This window comes from Podarcis pityusensis, assembly GCF_964106645.2.
Source record: "Podarcis pityusensis genome assembly, chromosome: 13".
Classification (NCBI taxonomy): Eukaryota; Metazoa; Chordata; class Lepidosauria; order Squamata; family Lacertidae; genus Podarcis; species Podarcis pityusensis.
The window spans coordinates 44,205,600-44,216,936 of NC_138038.1; positions in this window are offsets into that span (position 1 = coordinate 44,205,600).

Here is an 11,337-nt window from a genome sequence, read left to right on the forward strand (position 1 = left end):
AAACAGTGTAAAAAGTTGACTGAGCCATTTCAAAAGCTGCAGAAAGTAATGGCAAGTAAATAGAGGGAACCAGGCAATAAAGATACTCACTTTATGTTTAGGTAAGGATGAAGAAGAAGGTAAGAATCCAGTACTAATGGCCAAAGATTGCTTGCCCACTGCCACACTCAAGATTCAGTTTCCAGCTTGTGTCGTCACACCTCAAGGAAGCCAGTCAAGAACTGACTCTGTGTTAATTCCAACCCAGCCATCCCCCTCCATGTACTGATTATCTTAAGAAATGAATGGAAAGTGAGAATTTCCTGGGAACAGTAATTCTATAAAGTCATGTATCGTGTTTTGTTTGATTCATTTTGAAGCCCCTACATGTATGTATTCATTTACGTTGTTCATAATATGTTGAAGCAGAACATTTAAAAGTGATCCAAACTGAAAATCACATGTGCACTCCGTTAGAAATTCTAGGCACAAAAAGACACCTCTAATCAATTTTAGAATTCCCAGGATAAGCTTGGATTTCTACACTTCTGGAATTTCATACCTCATTTGACCTGGGGCTGTGAAGGGAGACAGGAAGTGACTCACCTTGCCCATACGTAGACAGTGCTCCAGACTCAGAGGTCCCTAATATTTGACATACCCCTAGCAGAACAATATCTCCCTAGAGATGGAGCCTTATTCTACATCCCACTCTTATTTGCACCAGGGGTAGTCAATCTGTGGCCCTCCAGATGTTGCTGAACATCAGCTCCCATCAGTTTTCAACAGACCATCATTATCAAGGATGATGGAAGCTGTAGTCCAGAAACATCTGGACAGCATAACAGTGCCTATCACTGCCTTACACTGATGGGCCACCATGACAGTCTTCTGAATGAATGCTTCCTACCAGAGTAAGAGTCACTGATTTTCAACCAGTGTGCCATGGCATCCTGGGGTGTCTTGAATGATGGTCAGGGGTGCCACAGTCAACACTGGCCTCTCTTCCTCTTTCCTTTCCTCCCTCCTCTGATGCCCTCTTGTGACTTGGCCTCCCAAAGTTTTCCACAGCTTGGGCTACAAGCTCTCCTGGTGAATGCTGCCTCTGGGGCTGACCAGGGGGTGCTTCCAAGGCCCCTGTGGAACAGTGTTAGGAGGTACCCCTTTTGAGGTAGGGGGGTAGCTCAGAGACCAGTGGCAGGAGCAGCAGCTGCCTGGAGGATTCCCAAGGAGAGGGGAGAGGAGAGGAGGCAGAGGGAACATGCCACAAGGGAGGGTGTTTGAAAGGGAAGCTGCCAGCTCTTCAGGCAAGGGGTGACATATCTGGGCTCCTCACTCCCATAGGGGTGCCACAGAAAGAATGTAGTTGGTCAGGGAGCCGTGGACTCAAAAAGGTTGAAAACCTCTGTCTGTCAGGCTCTCTTGAAAAGCCCTTCCATCTTTGGCTCAACGCCGTAATCAGAAACAGGCAAGGCTTGACAGTAATCAACTTTATAACTCAGAAACAAAGGAGGTATCACACTGCACATCCATCAGCTAAACAAGTCAGTTGAAGAAGCTAAATTTCCTGCCCTTTTCACCATGTTTCTACCTCCCTTCTTAATTGTTCCAACCTTTTCTTGACTCTTTGAGACTGAGAATGGGGTACGGGAAGGAGCTGGATCACTACTGTATTGCAGAGAAGACACAATCCCTACTCCTTCTCTATCAGTGTCTGTGGCTACCTCAATCATCTCCCTTTCACCTTTCACCTTCACTCTCCAGTGGTGATTCCTCTCTGTCCCACCATTTTGAACCTGGTTCAAAGTCCCCTTCCCCCTCAGGTGCCTCCTGGGTTACTGGCTGCCACTACTCTTCCTCATCCAGCCAGGCCCTGACATTGTCTTAGCTATTCCTAAACATGTCACTCTGCTTCAAACGGTATATACATGTTCTTTCAAAAGTAGGTGGACTGTATTATCCAGGGTCTCTATATCCTGATATGGTTTGGACCATTTCCATCATTGTTTCCAAGATCTAGCAAGTGGAATCAATGTTACAAATGTCAGAGAGTGTCAATACAAGTAGGAAATTAGACAAATGGGGAAAGGATGTATTTGGCTCACCTATAAACACATTTTTGTTAGGGAAAAGATGGATGCCAGTCTACAGGTGGGGTGTTTTTCTTTTTCTTGGTTTGTTTTTAGTTCTGGATGTCCTACATCAGCAAGGAAATAGCACAAAATGACCTTGGAGGTCTCTTCCTAACCTTTGATTCTGTGATGTGACAAACAAAAGTGAATATCTCCTCTGTAATTATTAAAATTATGGTAATTAATTCACCTGGAAAAGCTCCAGAATGCAGAATGGGAAATAAAAAATAAAATCTGAAATCATTAAAACAACCCCAGTGTTCCACTGACAGCTATGGTAAGGGAGAAGAGGTGAGGCCAGCTTTTGCTTTTCATTGTATTGGCTATATTTCAAATCGCAGCATTCAATTACTTTTTTTGGCAGTGCTGAAGTTAAGGAGAAGGTGGATACCTGCCCCTTTAAGTACAGAATCAGCAGAGTCAGTGGTTTCAAAATACATCTTGTTCAAGTCAGGCTGATGATAGTAACAATATTGTAGAGAGGCAAATGAGAGTCGGGGTGTAGAAGGATATTTGTGATCAGGATGTTGTTGCTGCTGCTTCTCCTGCTGTTTCCCAATATGGTGCCCCAAGTACATACTGTTTTTTGCAGCAGAAATAATCCTGTGCATATTCCACATGAGTGGTATGAACAAGGGGACCTTATCATTGGTGGGATAGCATCTCATATGGATTACATATTGCCCAGCATTTCCTTCCATGAACATCCATCTCAAGTCTTTATTAACAGCCCAAAGTAAGTAAATGGCACTTAAGATCATTTCATTCATTCTTTCTACATTTATATCTGACTATAAAGCATTTGGTTTGCTTTGAAACCCAGTGTAAGATTAAACCCAATACTAAGATTGGAAAGCAAGGCACTTGGCTTTGGGAAGGAGGCATGGGCTCTCGGAAGGTCCGAGAGTCCTGCTGCCTCCTTCCCAAAGCCTAGTTAGCACTTTCACATATTTGGGAACTGGGCGGGGGGCTCAAGCAACCTACCTGAGTGAGCCTTGTGTCTCCTTCCTTAATCCGGTCACAGTTTTACCAGCCTTTGGGAAGGCCATGCAAGGGCTAAGTGGGTGCAAAATTTTGGCCTTGCCCAGGCTGCCCATAGTACCCAAATCTGTCACTGCCAATCAATCCCATATAACTAGTTTTTAAAAGTCAAGATGGTCAAAGGTCAAGGGGTCTGTTGGGTAGCTTCAGTTCTCCAATCCTATTCACTACATCCTCAGGCCACAATAATTTAAACTGATCTAGCAAAGATGGAACAGAGAGTGCACTGCATACCATTTGACTCGCTTCAGTCATGGCATGCAACTCCAAATCTGATTGATTACATCCCTAAAAAGTTTCTAAAGTTATAATAGCAGGCTGCTAATGTTATAAGAGAAATGCGTTCTTAGCCAGATAACAAACCTATATTCAACATTGAAAAGCTCTTCCATGCAGCTAGTTGTGTACACAATTGTGGTGAAGAAGTAAGCTGTCTTCACCACAGCCCTTTCCCTTCCACTTTCCAGGTGCAGAAATGAAACCTCAGCCATGTTTGAGCTCATTCAGTTTCAGGTCACCAGCACTTGCTCTCTAGCCATGATCCTCCTGCCCACAGTAATTTAGCATGGCAGGCTTTCATTATGGAGATATGGGGTCCAATTTTTCTTTTCTTGGCCAACTATTATCTAGGAGCTGTTTCCATGATGCTTCGAACAGTAACATTTTCTCCCACTATTTGTGCTACCTGGGCACATACGGATCCTACAGCTAACACTTCTGGCCCTCCTATTTACTTTCATGAGTATGCAAGGGGATAACTGAGACCTATGAAACCCAGCTTGTGCTGCTTTGGTGAAGGCTTATATATAATTGAAGTCATGTCTAAAGCACATTGAAAACAATCAGGGACAAGCTTCAAGTGCACATAGCAATAATAGGATGAGAGCCATTTAGTCAATCGGCATTCTTCATACTCAAAATGGCAGCTGCCAATTCCATTATCTTCATTTCATACCAGTTTGTGTTGCTAGGGACAACAACTGATGAAGTGGCTCTGTAATGATTTCAATAACTGTACATGTTTCTAGTAATAAAAAGCAACATGGTTAGAAAAACAGAATGTTATTAAGTGAAGATCACTTCTCAATCCTTGTGTTCAGACAAATAAAAAAATTGATTCGGGTGGAAGGGACATCCAAACATTAACTCTAAAAGAACAAAACCATTTCCATATTTCCAACACGATTTAATCGAGGCAGTTGTATCCCTCAGATCTAAGTGTTGTGCAGTGTTTAATTCCCTATAAAATGGTAAGGCACTTTCTTTGCAGGGTTATGCGAAAGTTCTACCAACACATCCTGGCCTTGGTGTTTGCTGTTGACGAGATCAGTGAGAATCCCAAGATCTTGCCCAACGTCACTCTTGGATTCCACATCTATGATAGCTATTTTGATTTAAAGATGGCCTACAGAAACACTCTGGATCTGCTCTTTAAATCACATCACTTTGTTCCCAACTACATGTGTGGCATTCAGAAAAATGTAGGAGGAGTCATTGGGGGACTTAGCTCTGACACCTCCTCATCCATGGCAGATGTCTTAGGTCTTTACAAGATTCCACAGGTAGAATATAGGTATTGAAAAATGGCTTTTTCATGCCGTAGTTCACTCTTTTCTCCTCCCACTAGGAATCTGTAGATGCATAAATATGAAGTGGCAAAATGGAAAAGGGAAAGGGGTTGCAGTATATGGATATATTTGGGGGGTATAATATTAGTACCCAACAATTTACATAAAAGGACATAAGGTCTAAAGAAACTTTATATCATATTGTTAATGGAGGATTGTTCAAAAAGTTTCATTTTGATAAATGGGGCACATTATTATTATTTTTTAAAAAAATAATTTTAGCAGTTTTCAGTTACAAAATTCCAATATACGCCTCATTGTATCAATACCAAATCATAATATCAATTCCAATATCAATCAATCAAATACCCAATTACTTAATTTAGGTGACCCACAACATGCTAGAATTGAAGGTTTGATAATTTATTTTAATATGTGTGTATATTAATGTGTGTATATTATATTTAATGGAAGATTGTTTGAAATGTTCCAATATTATAAATGGGGCACCTTAATGGGTTCACATTACATCATTCCTGAAAGCATAAATGGGTGCATTGTGAATTCTTGATTCCACTTGGAAAGATTTGGCTTTTTTATTTTTTCAGATTTCATATGGTTCATTTGAACCAACCACAAATGATCAAATCAAAGTTGCTTCCTTCTACCGCATGGTCCCCAGTGAAGATCTTCAGTACAAGGGAATTATCCAGTTACTTCTGCATTTTGGGTGGAAATGGGTCGGGCTCATCACTCCAGATAATGAAGCTGGAGAGCATTTCTTACAGATCATTGAACCAATGCTTTTCCAGAATGGAATCTGTTCAGAATTCACAGAAAAATTTGAATACCACCTGCATTTTACTGGTAACATATTTGATTTGAGTAACACAAGGATTTTGTCCACTGCTTTTCTGAGAAGCAGAGCAAATACGGTTGTTATATATGGAGAAAGTACATCTATTTTATGGCTGTTATCTTCTATAGGGATAAAAAATATATTTCAGCTGATGTTGCCTCCATCTAAGAGGAAGCAATCTGAAAGAAAAGTATGGATTACAACCGCCCAAATTGATTTCATATTAGAACGTTTTGAAAAAAATGGGGAGGTTAATATACAAATGTTCCATGGTGCTATCTCCTTTGCAATTCACTCCAAGGATGTTCAAGACTTCTCAGACTTTCTAAAGAGCGTAAAGCCTTCCTGGGCAGATGCAGATGGTTTTATCAAGGATTTCTGGGAACAAGCATTCAGTTGTTCACTTTCAAATTCCACTGCATTAGCACTCATTATGGGTACATGTACTGGAGAGGAGATGCTGGAGAGCCTTCCTACACCATTTTTTGAAATGAGCATGACCGGCCACAGCTACAGTATCTATAATGCTGTCTATGCTCTGGCACACGCCTTACATATTAGGGACACATCTGAAGCCATCCGCAAAAGGATAAAGGGTGGAGACAGACTCTCTTCTCAGAATGTAGAGCCTTGGCAGGTAGTGTTTCCTCTTATAAAGTGTTCACCTTGCAAAGTGTTCAGTATTGTGCAGTAATGAAAATGTCTGGTTTCTATGGCAACTCGAGCAAACAGAGCCATGCTGTTTGACTACAGAGGAAAATGATGCCATTTTACAGTGTTCAATGTAATGCAGGGATTCCAAAATATAAAACATTATTATTATTATTATTATTATTATTATTATTATTATTATTATGCCGCTCATCTAATTAGGGTATCCCAGCCACTATGGGAAGTTTCCAACAAATTAAAACAGAACAAGATATGAAATGTTTATAAAAAAGTTTTATAAACCTCCCCATACAGGGCTGCCTTCAGAGGTATTCTAAGAGTCAGATTGTTGTTCATTTCCTAGACATCTGATGGGTGGGTTTTCCAAAGGGCAGGTGTGGGTATCAAGAAAGCCCTCTGCCTGGATCCCTGTAACCTCAATTTTTGCATTCAGTGTCGGGGCTGGATGATTGGGGTGTGGATGCTCCTACAGATATACAGGAGCAAAGACGCTTAAGGGCTATAAAGGTCAGCATCAACACTTTGCATTTTGCTTGGAATCATACTGGAGCCAAAGGAGTTCCTTTCAGACTCGTGTTATATGGTCCTGGCAGCCACTCACAGTCACCAGTCTAGCAGCTGTGTGACACCCAACCCAAACCCCCTGATGATCTCTCCCAGTGGCTTCATATAGATGTTAAAAAGCATGAGGGAGAGAACGGAACCCTATGGCAACCCACAAGTGAGAGCCCAGGGGTCTGAACACTCACCCACCACCACCACTTTCTGGACACGGCCCAGGAGAAAGGAGCAGAACCACCAGTGCCCCCTTCTCCCAGCCCCTCTAGACAGTCCAGAAGGATGTTATAGTAAATGGTATCAAAAGCCGCTGAGAGATCCAGCAGAACTAGGAAACAGTCTTCCCAGTCAACAGTCTGGCAGCTGTGTTTTGGATTAGTTTTAGTTTCTGAGTCAACTTCAAAGGTAGCCCCACATAAAGTGCATTGTAGTATTCCAAGCAGGAGATAACCAGAGAATGTTCCACTCTGGCAAGACAGTGCACAGGCAGGTAGGGTCTCAGCTGGAATACCAGATAGAGCTGGTAGAAAGCTGCCCTGGACACAGAATTGACCTGGACCTTCATAAACATCTGTGAGTCCAAAATGGCTCCCAGGCTGCACACCTGGTCCTTTAAGGCCACAGGGCTTAAGGAATCCCCCACACCTACCTGCCCCCTGTCCCCCAGAAACACTACTTCTGTCTTGTTGGGATTGAATCTCAATCCATTAGCCACCACCCACCCCCTAACTGTCTTCAGACACCCTAACAGGATGTTCACTGCCTTCACGGGTTATGAATTAAATGCTAGGTGGTGGAGCTGAGTATCATACACATTTTGGTGAACACCCAGCACAAACCTTCATTGATTTCTTCCAGCAGTTTCAAATATATCTGGAAAGCATAGGAGAGACGACAGAAGCCTGAGGCACCCCACAAGTGAGCTCACAGGGGTCCAAACACTCATCCCCCACTACTACTTTCTGGACATGACCCAGAAGGAAGGAGTAGAACCACTGCATAACAGTGCTTCCAGCTCCCAGCACTCCAAGATGCTCCAGGAGGATAGCATGGTTGACAGTATCAAAAGCAGCTGAGAGATCTAGCAGGACCAGGAAACAGCTTCCGCCTCTGTCCCAAGCCCACCAGAGATGATTGACCAGCATGACCAGGGTTGATTCAGTATCCTGCACATCAACTCAAATCCTTTCCATTTCTTAATGATTTACAAAGGGTGATCTGAAATTAGCAGGCCTAAAGGTTTATGCCTCCATTCTGTATCTTCCTGGAGGTCTCTTGGCTGCTGAGTTTATGCTAATTCATGATATCCCTCTCTTCCTGTATCTCCTACTAAAATTTGGATTCTCTCCATTGCTAATTGAAGTGGTGAACTCCTGGAGGAAAATAACTTAAATTCTTCTAGGAAAGCTATTTATCATTATAAGTCAATTACAATATTTTCTATTTCTTCCGATTCTCTTTCCACCTAGCTCCACTCATTGCTGCAGAGGATCTCATTCAACAACAGTGCTGGGGATGAAATTACATTAAATGAACATGGGAAATTAGCAGCTGGCTTTGATATTACAAACCTGGTCACTTTCCCAAATAATTCATATATCAGGGTCAAAGTTGGAAGGCTGGATCCCCAGGCCCCTGCTGGCAAAGAGCTCACCATTAATGGGGACAGAATCCAATGGCACAGAGATTTCACTCAGGTAAGGAAATCACTGCACACAAGTGGGAGAGCGTGTAATTTTGCCACATGAGGTGAAAAGGGAAGTGCTGCCCAACTTCTGCTGCCACTATTAATAATGCTGCTACTAATAGTTCTTTTTATAACTAAACAAATGAACCACACCATAAAAAGAGCAATATGCACAGAAGACATGTCACACCAAGAAGGACCGATGGCTATCAGACAACATGTCCAACATGCTTGTTTGTCCAAGGCAGCTCTCCAGTTAGTAGCATGAGATAGAATGAGATAGATTTCTTTGATACCGCTTGCGACACTATTGTTGAGTTGGAATGATAGAGGCAGGGGTGTAAGGAGGTGTTTGTCAGGTTGACCCCTGTCATGGGCCCAGGCCCATGGGGACCCTCCCCAAAAATCATGCTAGGAGCCCAGTGGTCCATTCATGTACTCCATAGGCTTCATGGGTTGCTGGGCAAGGCATGCAGGCTCATCTCAGTTTCTTGGTGGGTTTATCCAGCTGCTGGCATTGGCCATCAGAGCAGCTGTGTGGTTCCGCATCTCCAGTGGGCCTCTGGCACTATTATAAATTTGAACAGAGCGCTAAGCAGGGCTTGGATGGAAGAAAAGAGAGGGAGGTTGAGAGTGGCAAGAGATGGAAGGAAGGAAGGAAGGAAGGAAGGAAGGAAGGAAGGAAGGAAGGAAGGGAGGGAGGGAGGGAGGGAGGGAGGGAGGAAGGAAGGTGATGGGTGAAGGGTGGATGCAGGAAGGAAGGCAGGCAGACAGACCAAAGAGGGCATGAGGCAGAACTGATGGCCAAGGAAAAAGTTTTGGTGACAAGATGGAAACTTTTCAATTTTCTGTTCCATGATCCCTCATGACTTTGGAGGCACTGATATATCTCCTTGCTAAGGGCACAAGGGAGCCTAGGTACACGTCTACATTGAAGGCATCAGTATCCTCACAAGCAGATCTCAGTTTTACTGGAACTAAGTGTAGCAACATAATTGCTCCAGCTTTGCGAATATATATTGGTAAAGGAAAACATCACAGGGAAAAGCTCAACCACAGCTGACTTACGAAGGAGAAACCTTCAGTGCATCAGTCTAGAATAGCATTATTATGTTAAATTTCAAAATATATTTATTAGCTCTGTCTTAAATCCATTGTACCTCAAACAATGCCTGTTTCTGTCAAATAATTAAATAAATAAATAAATAAATAAATAAATAAATAAATTCTGTGTAAAGTTAAGTGCCATTGCAATATTGACTTAAGATAGTTCTCTTTCAGGTTCACACTAATAAACATTTCTGGAATATTTTAATGCCCACATCCATTTTGCTTTCAGGATTGTTAACCCAATATTTGCTAACTCCCATTTGCTTGTATATGAAGGATGAAGAGGTTATTTTGCATATATTGAGAGTATTAAAAAGATCTTTGCTGCTATAGTTCGACATATTGTTCCAATTCCTTCATCCATAACTTTTCAGAAGTAGTTGCCTACAAAATCATATATTAAAAAATAAGACATTGGGAGGGAAATGTTGGAAATATTCATTTTGAAAAAATGACACCAGACTTTATGAATTGTTTTTGTAGAGAACAATAAGTTCCAATTTATTTTATGTACGCATTGTATTGCTGTTCCCTCCATTTCATGAAGCTGGTTTTCTAAAGCCAGTCCATCACCACCCCAATACATCTGCCCACCATCTTCACTTCATCTTCACCGTATTCCAATGGTATAAGTGGTAGGGAGCATCCAAATAGGAGCAGAACTACAATATTTCACTACCTCCAAACGCCAACTCCCTGAAGTTGACTAAGGGGACATCAAGTGAAATTCCTGCAGCAAAGGGCACGAGGATGTAGTTCCATCAAAAGAAATAGCCAGTAGTAGCATTATATCAAAATATCTGATGGTTGCATGAATGGTCAATCTAGGTATGAACACTATAATCTGCTTGTGTTTCCATGATGCTTCAAACTGTAACATTTTCTCCCACTATTTGTGCCACCTGGGCACATATGGATCCTACTATTAATGGGAGATCACCTGATATTAGATGAATCCCCTAAAACATTTTCTTAACCTCTTCACGTATCTTTGGATAGGTGCCACCCCTTTCCTTATGTAATGCCAACTGCCTTCCTGGTTATGAGAAGAAAAAGAAGGAGGGGGAGAAGTTCTGTTGTTATGATTGTGATCCATGTCCTCGTGGGATGTTCTCAAATGAGAAGGGTGAGAGATGCCATATCACCATATTCAAGCTATTTTAGTATATTATGAGCAAATTGGCAATGGGGTTTGCTCTGTATAGTAACAATAGTAGAATAATCTTCATTCTGAGTAAATGCTATCAATAAATTATGAATAAATTATCTTAACCTTCAAGGGTGAAGGAACTGAGATTAATCCATAATTTTTCAACACTGTATCTATGTGCATTGATCTTCTAAACATTATTGCATATAATGTTTTATAATGTTTGATGAAGTTTCCAATTGCCAGGGGTTCACTTCTGTGCTGCCACATTTTAATAACATATTTTAAAGTTAGAAACCTTGAGTGTAGGTCCACCAGGTCTGTTTTGATGCACCAAGACATAATATTTGTACATGTATTCTGCCCTGGAAGAAACTAAGGTTTGGGCAAAGGGAGGATGGAAAATAATTGGTGGTATTTTCTCTAAGAACAAGGTTCTTTGGAGACTTTATCTTCAAAGCTTCTAGGACACAAGCATTTGAACTAGAAGTTTTGAAACTTTTCCTTGGGGAAACACAATCGTAAGGGGTCTCCTGAGTTTTTAAAAAAACACTCTTAAGCATATTCCGGATTGTATCCAA